This window comes from Pan troglodytes, chromosome 7 (genome assembly GCF_028858775.2).
Source record: "Pan troglodytes isolate AG18354 chromosome 7, NHGRI_mPanTro3-v2.0_pri, whole genome shotgun sequence".
NCBI lineage: Eukaryota > Metazoa > Chordata > Mammalia > Primates > Hominidae > Pan > Pan troglodytes.
The window spans coordinates 14,174,920-14,187,549 of NC_072405.2; the positions used below are offsets into that span (position 1 = coordinate 14,174,920).

General features: G+C 44.8%; 1 long non-coding RNA gene and 1 pseudogene across 2 annotated transcripts in view; one reads left to right on the plus strand and one right to left on the minus strand.

Moving 5' to 3' along the window:
• Positions 1-3,203, plus strand: part of LOC129135846 (spidroin-2-like) — a 111,402-nt pseudogene extending 108,199 nt beyond the window's left edge.
• LOC134810809 (uncharacterized) overlaps positions 1-12,630 on the minus strand; it is a 102,505-nt gene that overhangs the window by 66,977 nt on the left and 22,898 nt on the right. For both annotated transcript variants that reach the window (XR_010159403.1, XR_010159402.1), the window contains exon 5: positions 5,212-5,318. This is a non-coding gene — a long non-coding RNA (uncharacterized LOC134810809). The remainder of the gene's footprint in view (positions 1-5,211; positions 5,319-12,630) is intronic.

Consider the following 12,630-nt stretch of genomic DNA (forward strand, 5'->3'; position numbering starts at 1 on the left):
TACCGAACCCCCATCTACATGCTCAATTGAATCATACGGTTGCAGTCCGTCTAAGAAATAATTACTAATGAAACTGGCAGAGCTTTGACTGTTTTAGCTTGGCAAGAAACCCAAATGAGGAATGCTATCTATCAGAATAGACGGGCCTTAGACTACTTGCTAGTAGCTGAAGGAGTTTGTGGAAAATTTAACTTAACCAATTGCTGCCTACAAATAAATGATCAAGGACAGGTGGTTAAAAACATAGTCAGGGACATGACAAAGGTTGCACATGTGCCTGTACAGGTTTGGCACGAGTTTAATCCTGAGTCTTTATTTGAAAAATGGTTTCCAGCTATAGGAAGATTTAAAACCCTCATTGTAGGTGTACTGCTAGTGATAGGAACTTGCTTACTGCTCCCCTGTGTATTACCCTTGCTTTTTCAAATGATAAAAGATTTTGTTGCTACTTTGGTTCATCAGAAAACTTCAGCACACGTGTATTATATAAATCACTATCGCTCTATCTCACAGAGACACTCAAAAAGTAAAGATGAGAGTGAGAACTCCCACTAAAAAGTGAAAATGCTCAAAGGGGGGAAATATGGTATGAGACCACCACGTCTCCTGTTGTCCTTCCCAGTTTCTCCCCAACCTCCCCTTTTCCCTAGTTTATAAGACAGCAAAAAAGGGAGAAAGCAAAAAGCTGGAAAAAACAGAAGTAAAATAAAGACTTAGACGACTTTGGCGCCACCACCTGGCCCTGGTGGTTAAAATAACAATAATATTAACCCCTGACCAAAACTACTGGTGTTATCTGTAAATCCCAGACATTGTATGAGAAAGCACTGTCAAAACTTTTTGTTCTGTTAGCTGATGTATGTAGCCCCCAGTCACGTTCCTCAGGCTTACTTGATCTATTATGACTTTTTCACGTAGAACCCTTAGAGTTGTCAGCCCTTAAAAGGGCTAGGATTTTCTTTTTCAGGGAGCTCCGCTCTTAAGACACGAGTCTGCCGACGCTCCCGGCCGAAAAAAAAAAATCTTCCTTCTTTAATCCGGTGTCTGAGGAGTTTTGTCTGGAACTCGTCCTGCTACACTAGCTCTCCGTGACTCATCCCAACCCTTTTCATTACACACAGCCGAACTGCAGCGCTGTGCAGATGGAATTCTTACACAAGGACGAGGATCGCTTCCTGTAGCCTTTTTGTCCAAACAACTTGACCTTACTGTTTTAGGTTGGCCGTTGTGTCTCCGTGCAGCAGCTGCTGCCACCCTAATACTTTTAAAGGCCCTTAAAATCACAAACTATGCTCAACTCACTCTCTACAGCTCTCATAATTTCCAAAATGTATTTCCTTCCTCACACCTGCCACATATACATTCTGCTCCCCGGCTCCTTCTGCTGTACTCACTCTTTGTTGAGTCTCCCATAATTACCATTGTTCCTGGCCCGGACTTCAATCTGGCCTCTCCCATTATTCTTGATACCACACCTGACCCTCATGACTGCATCTCTCTGATCCACCTGACTTTCACCCCATTTCCCCACATTATGTTCTTCCCTGTTTCTCACCCTGACCACACTTAGTTTATTGATGGCAGTTCCACCAGGCCTAATTGCCACACACCAGCAAAAGCAGGCTATGCTATAGTGCAAGCCACTAGCCCGCCTCTTAGAACCTCTCATTTCCTTTCCATCGTGGAAATCTATCTTCAAGGAAATAACTTCTCAGTGTTCCATCTGCTATTCTACTACTCCTCAGGGATTCTTCAGGCCCCCTCCCTTCCCGACACATCAAGCTCAGGGATTTGCCCCCACCCAGGACTGGCAAATTAGCTTTACTCAACGTGCCCCGAGCCAGGAACCTAAAATACCTCTTGGTCTAGGTAGACACTTTCACTGGATAGGTAGAGGCCTTTCCCACAGGGTCTAAGAAGGCCACCAGGGTCATTTCTTCCCTTCTGTCAGACATAATTTCTCAGTTTGGCCTTCCCACCTCTATACAGTCCGATAGCAGACCGGCCTTTATTAATCAAGTCAGCCAAGCATTTTTTCAGGCTCTTAGTATTCAGTGAAACCTTTTTATCGCTTACAGTCCTCAATCTTCAGGAAAGGTAGAACAGACTAATGGTCTTTTAAAAACACACCTTACCAAGCTCAGCCACCAACTTAAAAAGGACTGGACAATACTTTTACCACTTTCCTTTCTTAGAATTCAAGCCTGTCCTCGGAATGCTACAAGGTACAGCCCATTTGTTGCGGGAAGTCAGGGATCCCAAACGGAGGGACCGGCTGAAGCCATGGCAGAAGAACGTGGATTGTGAAGATTTTATGGATATTTATTAGTTCCCCAAATTAATGCTGTTGTAATTTCTTGTGCCTGTCTTTACTGCAATCTCTAAACATAAATTGTAAAGATTTCATGGACACGTATCACTTCCCCAATCAATATCCTTGTGATTTCCTATGCCTGTCTTTGCTTTAATCTCTTAATCCTGTCAGCCGAGAAGGATGTGTATCATCTCAGGACCCTGTAATAATTGCGTTAACTACACAAATTGTACAGCATGTGTGTTTGAGCAATATGAAATGTGGGCACCCTGAAAAAAGAACAGGATAACAGCAATTTTTCAGGGAATAAGAGAGATAACCTTAAACTCTGACCGCCGGTGAGCCGGGCAGAACAGAGCCATATTTCTCTTCTTTCAAAAGCAAATGGGAGAAATATTCCTTTTCTCAGCATGGAACGTCCCTGAGAAAGAGAATGCGCACCTAGGGGTAGGTCTCTGAACTGGCCCCCCCGGGGCGTACCTGTCTCTTATGGTTGAGATTGCAGAGGTGAAATAAACTCCAGTCTCCCATAGCGCTCCCAGGCTTATTAGGAAGAGGAAATTGCCGCCTAATAAACTTTGGTCAGACCGGTTGATCTCAAAACCCTGTCTGCTTATAAGATGTTATCAATGACAATGGTGCCAAAACTTCATTAGCAATTTTAATTTCACTTCGGTCCTCTGGTCCTGTGATCTCGCCCTGTCTCCACTTGCCTTGTGATATTCTATTACCCTGTTAATTACTTGATGTCTGTCACCCACACCTATTCGTATACTCCCTCCCCTTTTGAAACTCCCTAATAAAAACTTGCTGGTTTTTGTGGCTTGTGGGGCATCACGGATCCTACCAATGTGTGATGTCTCCCCCAGACGCCCAGCTTTAAAATTTCTCTTTTGTACTCTGTCCTTTTATTTCTCAAGCCAGTCGGCGCTTAGGAAAATAGAAAAGAACCTACGTGATTATCGGGGCAGGTCCCCCGATACCCATTGGATCTCCTGTATAGACGCTCCTTTTTATTAGGCCCCAGTCTCATTCCACACACAAGACCAACTTGGACTGTGCCCCAAAAAACTTGTCATCCCTACTATCTTCTGTCTAGTCATACTCCTATTCACTGTTCTCAACTACTCATATATGCCCTGCTCTTGTTTACACTGGTGGTTTACACTGTTTCTGCAAGCCATCACAGCTGATATCTCCTAGTGCTATCCCCAAACCACCACTCTTAACTCTTAAATAAATAATTTTTGCTGGCAAGACTATGCTGAACCTCCTTAGGCACTCTCTAATTAGATATCCTAGGTCCTCCCAATTCTTAGTCCTTTAATACCTGTTTTTCTCCTTCTCTTATTCCGTTTTTCAATTCATAAAAAACTGTATCCAGGCCATCACCATAATTCTAAATGACAAATGTTTCTTCTAACAACCCCACAATATCAGCCCTTACCACAAAATCTTCTTTCAGCTTAATCTCTCCTACTCTAGGTTCCCATGCCACCCCAATCCCGCTCGAAGCAGCCCTGAGAAACATCGCCCATTGTCTCTCCATCCCACCCCCCAAAAATTTTCACCATCCCAATACTTTACCACTATTTCATTTTATTTTTCTTATTAATATAAGAAGACAGGAACGTCAGGCCTCTGAGCCCAAGGTAAGCCATCATATCCCCTGTGACCTGCATGTACACATCCAGATGGCCGGTTCCTGCCTTAACTGATGACATTCCACCACAAAATAAATGAAAATGTCCTGTTCCTGCCTTAACTGATGACATTATCTTGTGAAATTCCTTATCCTTGCTCATCCTGGCTCAAAAGCTCCCCTACTGAGCACCTTGTGACCCCCACTCCTGCCTGCCAGAGAACCCCCCTTTTTCCTTTACCTACCCAAATCCTATAAAATAGCCCCACGCCTATCTCCCTTCACTGACTCTTTTTGGACTCAGCCCACCTGCACCCAGGTAAAATAAACAGCCTTATTGCTCACAAAAAGCCTGTTTTGTGTTCTATTCACACGGAGGCGCATGAAAAAGAGTGTCCTTTTTTTTTTTTTTTTTTTTTTTTGAGACGGAGTTTCACTCTTGTTGCCCAGGCTGGAGTGCAATGTCATGATCTCAGCTCACTGCCACCTCCTCCTCCTGGGTTCAAGCAACTCTCTTGCCTCAGCCTCCCCAGTAGCTGGGATTGCAGCCATGCGCAACCATGCCCGGCTAATTTTGTATTTTTAGTAGAGATGGGGTTTCTCCATGTTGGTCAGGCTGGTCTCAAACTCCTGACCTGAGGTGATCCACCCGCCTCGGCCTCCCAAAGTGCTGGGATTACAGGCATGAGCCACTGCGCCCAGACAAAAGTGTCCTCTTATAAGGACACTTGTCTTTAGATGTGCAGCCTACCTAAATTACTCCAGGAGAATCTCAAGATCCTTAACTTAATTACATCTGCAGAGACCGTTTTTCCAAATAATGCCACCTCCACAGATTCTAGGCACAAGGATCTGGATATATCTTGTGCAAAGCCACCATTCAGCTCACTACACTAGAAAGAGGAAAAACAACGAAGTAACAAAAGGCGCAGAAGAAAGAACAGATGCAGCTTGTGTGGCAGTGGCCATCAAGGCAGGCTGGGGTAAAACTGTGTTAACAGAACCCCCAGATGGAACTCAAGTGTGGCCGTCTACTCCCAGCTACTCACAGAGAACGTTTCTGTTCCGACAGCAGAGTAAGAGAAGGGGTGGAAAAAGAGATAGCCCATTCTCTGTTGGCCTAATTCCTAAGGAATTGTGCCTCTGCCTTCGGGTCATTCTCAAGTCTTGTTCAAGGATAAAATGATTTATTGATGGCCGTAATTAAAAAGCAATGCCAACAGAAGCAGCCTCAGCATTTTTCATTTGTACTTACACATGAGCAGGAGCAGTTTAGGGAAACGGGTGTCTTCAGGTTCTGTTTTCTCCATCTAGAAAAGGGCTGCCTTCGTGGAATGCTGGTCCTGGGGAGACGCTTCATTTCTACAGCAGGAATTGATACAGTTTTAAATTCCGATTGGTACACGGAGCTACCCGTCCTCATTTCAAGCACTTCTGGTTTGTTCTGGGTTCAGTGGGTGAGCAATGAGTAGAACTCTGGGGAGGAGGATTGGGAGTGAGCGTGGTTTTGATCCCCAGAGGGAGCTGTTTTTCCATCAATGTCTTGACTGTGATTCAGAATGGGCTTCTCCACTCAAGATGGGAGTACTGGGCTGATTTAAGGCAGGTGATTGACTTGATTTGGTGGCTACTTTTATACTAGCTGGTTAACGAGCTATTTTCTTTATTAGTTTCAGGCATGTGAGCTTAATGAAGCATTGGACGTCCCAAATTACAAGGAAAATACAGATATAGCTTATGTGGTAGGTTCAAAGGAGTTAGTGAACAAACACAGTAGGGCCACAAATTATTGTTAAAGACATGAATGCATGAAAGTGTATCTATGTCCAAATGGACTCTCCGCAACCATACTGTTCCACCTGAAAATTAGTAGATAGAAATTCAGCAAATGCTTGGACAGGGGATACTCTCAGAAGTATTCTGACTCAATAGCATGGTTTCTTTTCATATCACTAAAGTAATTTCTCCTCAAATTGACTCTGGACTAAATCTTATGATACCTACTTGTTCCGATTGTACTTAGCCACCTGCAAATAAGGTGGGGGCAGTGGTAAGAGGAGCTGTTGAATGAAATTAAACATTTATTGGATGCCTACTGAAGATAAAGCCCTGTGCTTTGTGCCAGGGAGATTCCAGAATAAATGAGACACAGACCGACTCTCAGGAAGCTTTTGCAAACTAATGGAGAAAACACATCTGCAGGCAATGACTTATGGTATAAGAGGAAATGGGGCCAGGTACAGTGATTCACACCTTTAATCCCAGCACTTTGGGGGGCCGAGGTAGGTGGATCAATTGAGATCAGGAGTTCAAGACCAGCCTGGCCAACATGGCCAGACCCTGTCTCTACTAAAAGTAAAAAAAAAAAAAAAAAAAAAAAAAAAATGAGCCAGGTTTGATGGCGTGCACCTTCAATCCCAGCTACGTGGGAGGCTGAGGCACAAGAATCACTTAAACCTGGGAGGTGGAGACTGTAGTGAGCCGAGATCCCACCACTGCACTCCAGCCTAGAAGACAGAGCGAGACTCTGTCAAAAAAAAAAAAAAGGAAATAAGACTGGTGTTGAATGGGAAATCTAAGCAGGATGGAATGACAGAAGAGCGCCCACTTGCCCAGCTCCAATAACACTTTTGACAGCCATGACAATATTGCAGGGACACCCATTCCTCATGGTATCTGAAGTCCCATGAAGGCTTGAGTCTGGAGGCTGGTTCAGTCTTGACTTTAAGATAAGGGGATACAAGGAATGATTTTCATCTATCCCAAGCCAATAGTCCAGCCAAAAATCTAGGTCTGAGATGATGAGTAAAAGCAAGTCATCAACCATGTCAGCCATTTCATCATCATCATCATCATCATCATCATCATCATCCTCATCATCGTCAAAAACAAAAGACAGACCTGTAACCGTCTTGTGTGCCTGGCTCTCATCTTAGTTCAAAATATAGAATTAAATTCTATGGCCAGCGAACAATAACCAAAATAGCTCTCATCACTCTTGTCTGCCACCATGTAAGACATTCCTTTTGCCTTCCACCATGATTTCGAGACTTCTTCAGCCACATGGAACTGTGAGCCCATTAAACCTCTTTTTCTTTATAAATTACCCAGTCTTGAGTAATAAAATAGTGGTTTGTCCACAACATCAATGAACGATGCTGTTACTTGTTCCAAACACTTATCATTTAAGAGGTTTGGATAAACAACAACCTAAAATAAATAAGCACTAAGCAAACTCAGGGCTACATAATCCCTTTGGTGAGGTAACTGACAATGGGTACAACTGGGACACTTTACTGTTAAATCACCTCTATCTACATGTGCCCAAGCAGTGAGATACTTGGTTTTAATCCTAAAAAATCATGGTGCACATTTACTCCTGCCTTCCAACTGGGCTCTAACGTCACCTCCTCAGAGAAGCCCTCTTTTCTGTGCTTCCACTCTGCTTTTTTTCAGCATTTAGTAGAGCATCAGTCACCATCCATATCTGGGAACAATGATTGTAAGAAACAGAAACCCATTTGCATGAGCTTGAGGACAAGGAGCACACCTTATCTCTAACAGGCAAACTCATGGGCAGAAGAAACAAATGAGCGGCCATGAGAGAATGGAAAATGCAGTTACAGAAACCAAAATTCCTCTTTCTTGCTCTCAGAAGCCCATGGTCTCTTTTTTTTTTTTTTTTTTTTTGAGACATAGTCTCGCTCTGTCACCCAGGCTGCTGTGCAGTGGTGTCATCTCAGTTCACTGCAAGCTCCACCTCCTGGGGATCACGCCATTCTCCCACCTCAGCCTCCCAATTAGCTGGGGCTACAGGCACCAGCCACCACACTCAGCTAATTTTTTTATTTTTAGTAGAGATAGGGTTTCACCGTGTGAGCCAGGATGGTCTCGATCTCCTGACCTTGTGATCCGACCATCCTGGCCTCCCAAAGTGCTGGGATTACAGGCGTGAACCACCGCACCCGGAAGCCCATGGCCTTTCTTATCAGCCCTGTGGACTTTCTTATCTCTTCTTCTCACTCACAACCAATTTTCCCTTTTTGCTGGTGGCCCATCATGGCAGCCAGCAGAGCCCGCCACCAGCTGATCAGTCAGTTACTGGATATCTTGGAGAGGGAGGGAGGGAGGGAGGGAGGGAGAGAGGGAGGTGGAAAGAGAGAGAGAGAGAATGACAATTGATCTTCTGGCCAACCATTTCAGTATAGGGAGGGGAAGTACCATGGTACAAATATGGCGCCAAGACCTGCTTTCCAGCATGGCCAGTGAGTAGGGAAATTGAGGGAAGGTACCTGTAAACACAGCAGACATCTCAGAACATGCTCTCTGTTCTTAGTTCTCTCTCCTACCTTCTCCTAGATTGCAAATATCACAAGACAGTCTAGGATAGTACCTGGCTCAAAATATTTGAGAAAGAGAAAAACGAAGGCATAGGATCAAACTGTGGACTTCATGGTTTCCTAAATTCGCTCTGCAAGTTTTTGGGTTTTTTGTTTATTGAGACAGAGTCTCACTCGGCTGCCCAGGCTGGCGTGCAATGGCATAATCTTGGCTCACTGCAACCTCCACCTCCCAGGTTCAAGCAAATCCCCTGCCTCAGCCTCCTGAGTAGCTGGGATTAAAGGCATGCACAGCTACACCAGTTAATTTTTGTATTTTTAGTAGAGACGGGGTTTCAGCATGTTGGCCAGGCTGGTCTCGAACTCTTGACCTCCTGATCCACCCACCTCGGCTGCCCAAAGTGCTGGGATTACAGGTGTGAGCCACCACACCTGGCCGACTCTGCAAGTATTTAAGTGAATGAATGTCAGTCCCTGAGAATCAGAATTTCTTCTGATTTAACGGTATTAAATCTCCGTTAGGTTTAATCATGGTCAGCAGGTGTGGGGTGTCCTGGGTTTGGGATCAGTGGGATGAGGAACAAGCAGGTTCTCCAAACCACCACGCAGGGAGGGGAGGTGTTAACTAGGCCAAAGATAATGGGTGGGGTACGTTCCTGGGTTTCAAACAACTTATGCCAGGCCTAAACACGGACACTGAGGAAGAAACCGTGTTAAGCAAATTGATAACACAATGGAGGGGGTCAAAAAGTTTAATATTGCTAAGAAGAATACAAATATTGATCATGCAATATGTTATGGTTATCACGCCATCTCCTGCTACACGCCAGGTTTCCTTTACCATGAGATAGAAGAGATTTGTGGATCTGACTTTACCCTGCAAATTGTAAGGTCCCTGAGACTGGGCTTATGACATTCATGTTTTATAAATGTGGCATAAAGCCTCACGCTGGCTGCCATGTGGCCCAATGCCAGTTCGATGCTACATTCAAAGAACCATCATTCCAGCATGCAAGCATACTTAAAGGGAATCGAAATGTTTACCGCCGTCCCTCAAGACAAACACCAAAGAGAAATTATTTTCAAAATGCATAGCAACACTTCTTAAAATCTTATTTTCCCATCTCTTTCTCTCTCTCTACCACATTCCCAGGAGTTTCCCAGGAACAAAACTATCATAAAGACCCAGGAGCAAAATGATTAATGACTTCACTATATCTGATTCTGATTTAGTTGGTTTAGAGTGGTGTCCGGGCTTACGTATTTTTTAAAATCTTGCTGGGCACAGTGGCACACACCTATAGTCTCAGCTACTCAGGAGGCTGAGTCAGAAGAATCACTTGAGCCCAGGAGTTTGAGTTCAGCCTGGGCAACATAGCAAGACCCTGTCTCTGAAAAAAAAAAAAAAAAGCAAAAACAAATCTCTTTCAGCTGCAGTCAGGTTTGAAAACTAGTAGATCAAAAACTTGTGGTAGCCATCCTTCACAATGGACCTTTATATTCCCACTTCCTGGTGTTATTCATTGTGGAATCTGTCTTAGCTAGTCCTCAATTGGGTCTGGTATCCAGGCCCCACCTTGAGAGGCTAGTTCCACCTCCTACCCCACACATGGTTTTACACTTACTTTCAACACTGGCCTAAAAATGTAAAATGTATTTGTTTTGACCTTGTTTCCAGTGAAACAACTATTCTAAACATTCATCTAGGATGGTTAGGGAAATTTGAACACCGGCTAAATATGAGAAGATATTTGCTTCAAAATAACCCAGATTGGTAATGAGATGATGGCAGCTGAGGCTGGTGATAGGCACAGAGGGCTTCATTATCAAATAGAAACAAGGGGAAAAAACAGAATTTTTCTGTAATACAAATGTAAGGTAAACACGAAAATGTGTTGAGTGCATAAAAAGAATCTATGGTCTCACAGGCATTAGATTATAATTTGAACATCAAAAATAAAAGTGACGGCCAGGTGCAGTGGCTGATACCTGTAATCCCGGCACTTTGGGAGACAGATGTGAGTGGATCACTTGAGCCCAGGAGTTTGAGACCAGCCTGAGCAACATACTGGACCCCCATCTCTAAAATAAAAAAAATAAATAAAAGTGACTAGAATTGATTATAGAACATCAACTCAATTTGAGTCTATAAAGATTACTGGTGGAGGGGGGCAATGGGGAGAAGGAGGAAGAGAATATATTTGTGACCTAGATTATTTTCCTTAGTTTTGAGAGAATCTTCGGGTCTCCTGGGCCTTCTAGCCCAGTATTTATGTTTATTATTTATTATTTATTTTTTATTTTTTTAGATGGAGCCTCACTCTGCCACCAGACTGGAGTGCAGTGGTGCGATCTCGGGCCACTGCAACTTCCGCCTCCCAGGTTCAATCTATTCTCCTGTCTCAGCCCCCCAAGTAGCTGGGACTACAGGTACCTGCCACTTCACCCAGATAATTTTTTGTTTTTTTTTTTTTGAGACAGAGTCTGGCTCTGCTGCCCAGGCTGGAGTGCAGTGGTGCAATCTCGGCTCACTGCAAGCTCCTCCTCGAGGTTCATGCCATTTTCCTCCCTCAGCCTCCCAAGTAGTTGGGACTACAGGCACCTGCCACCACGCCCGGCTAATTTTTTTGTGTTTTTAGTAAAGACAGGGTTTCACCGTGTTAGCCAGGATGGTCTCGACCTCCTGACCTCGTGATCTGCCCACGTCGGACTCCCAAAGTGCTGGGATTACAGGCATGAGCCACTGTGCCCGGCCGCGCCCAGCTAATTTTTGTATTTTTTGTAGAGATGGTGTTTCACCATGTTGATCCAGGCTGGTCTCAAACTCCTGACCTCAGGTGATCCGCCCGCCTTGGCATCCCAAAATACAAGGATTACAGGCATGAGTCACCACACCCTACCTATTTTCCTTAGTTTTCAGAGAATGTTGTTGTCTCCTGGGTGTTCTAGCCCAGTATATCTCACACTTTGCTGCATCGAGGACCTTGTTGAAATGCAGGTTCTCATCTGGGAGGCTCAGTGGGCCGGCAAATCTGCATTGGTTTAGGAAGCTCACCCTGAGTATCAAGCTTCAGTGAGGACCAGGCAGACCCCTGCCTACCAAACCCCTCTCAGCTGGGCTTAACTCTGGCTCTCTCCAGCCAGGGTTCCTCCCCTCAAAATAGGAGCTATTTTCAAAAAGTCTCTTGGAAAAAGCCCTGTTTTAAAATTGGGGTGTTCAGGATTGGCCATCTGCTCACCATGGGGTTTTAAGACCTTTGCCCAGACCCCTGCAACCAACTTAGAACTGACATCTTTACTTTTGAAGGCCCCACTCCACACCATATTAAATTCATTAAAATCAACCCCCATAACAGGCATATCTCAGGCATCACGCCCTCAGAACGGAGTTGCAGCTGATCCCTTGAAAGTGTTGTAAAGCATTAAACATGCATTCATTTCAGTCTTGCAGTTTGCACATTTAGGAGCCAATTGTCTTAGGTCTAAAGCATTCATATCGAAGCATTTTTGTGGGCCCCAGACACTATGCTTCCCAGCCTTAATAGCCTCTGCAATGCTGGTTCCTACTGGCCCACTCCTGGGTTCTGGCCGGCTAGCCCGCGCCACCTCACTGCTCCCCCATTCAAGTGTGGCTTAAATGTGTGGTTTCCAAACTCATCTACACTTTAGGGTCACCTGGGATTTTTTTTTAAATCTTCCAAAACCCAGGCCACACCCAAGAACAATTAAACCTCAACCTCTGGAATGGGACATAGCATCCGTTTTTTGTTTTGTTTTGTTTTTGAGACAGGGCCTCGCTCTGTTACCCAGGCTGGAGTGCAGTGGCACAATCATAGCTCACTACAGGCTCCAACTCCTGGGCTCAAGAAACCCTCCCACTTCAACCTCCACGGTAGCTGGGATCACAGGCGGGCACCCCCACGCCTGGCTAATTTTTAAATTTTAATAGAGACAGTATCTCCCTATGTTCTCCAGGCTAGTCTCAAACTCCTGGGCTCAAGAGATACTCCCGCCTCAGCCTCCCAAACTGCTGGGATTATAGGCAACAGCCACCATGCCTGGACATCAGCATCTGTATTTTTTGAAGCACAGACGAGTTTGGGAACCACCGCGCTAGACTGAGCTCGGTTTCCTAGCCCTGTCTGATCGTAGGATTCGGTTGGGCTGCTTCTGAAAACAGAGCTCCCCAGGCTCCTTCCCAGGTAATTCTGATTCATTAGGTCTGGGATGGGCCCCGGAATGTGCATTTTTATGAGATCCCTCTGGGTGAATCAGGCTAAAGCCAGTTTGGGATCTGAGACCTTGGAGATCATTCCCCAGCTTCCCTCCTAACC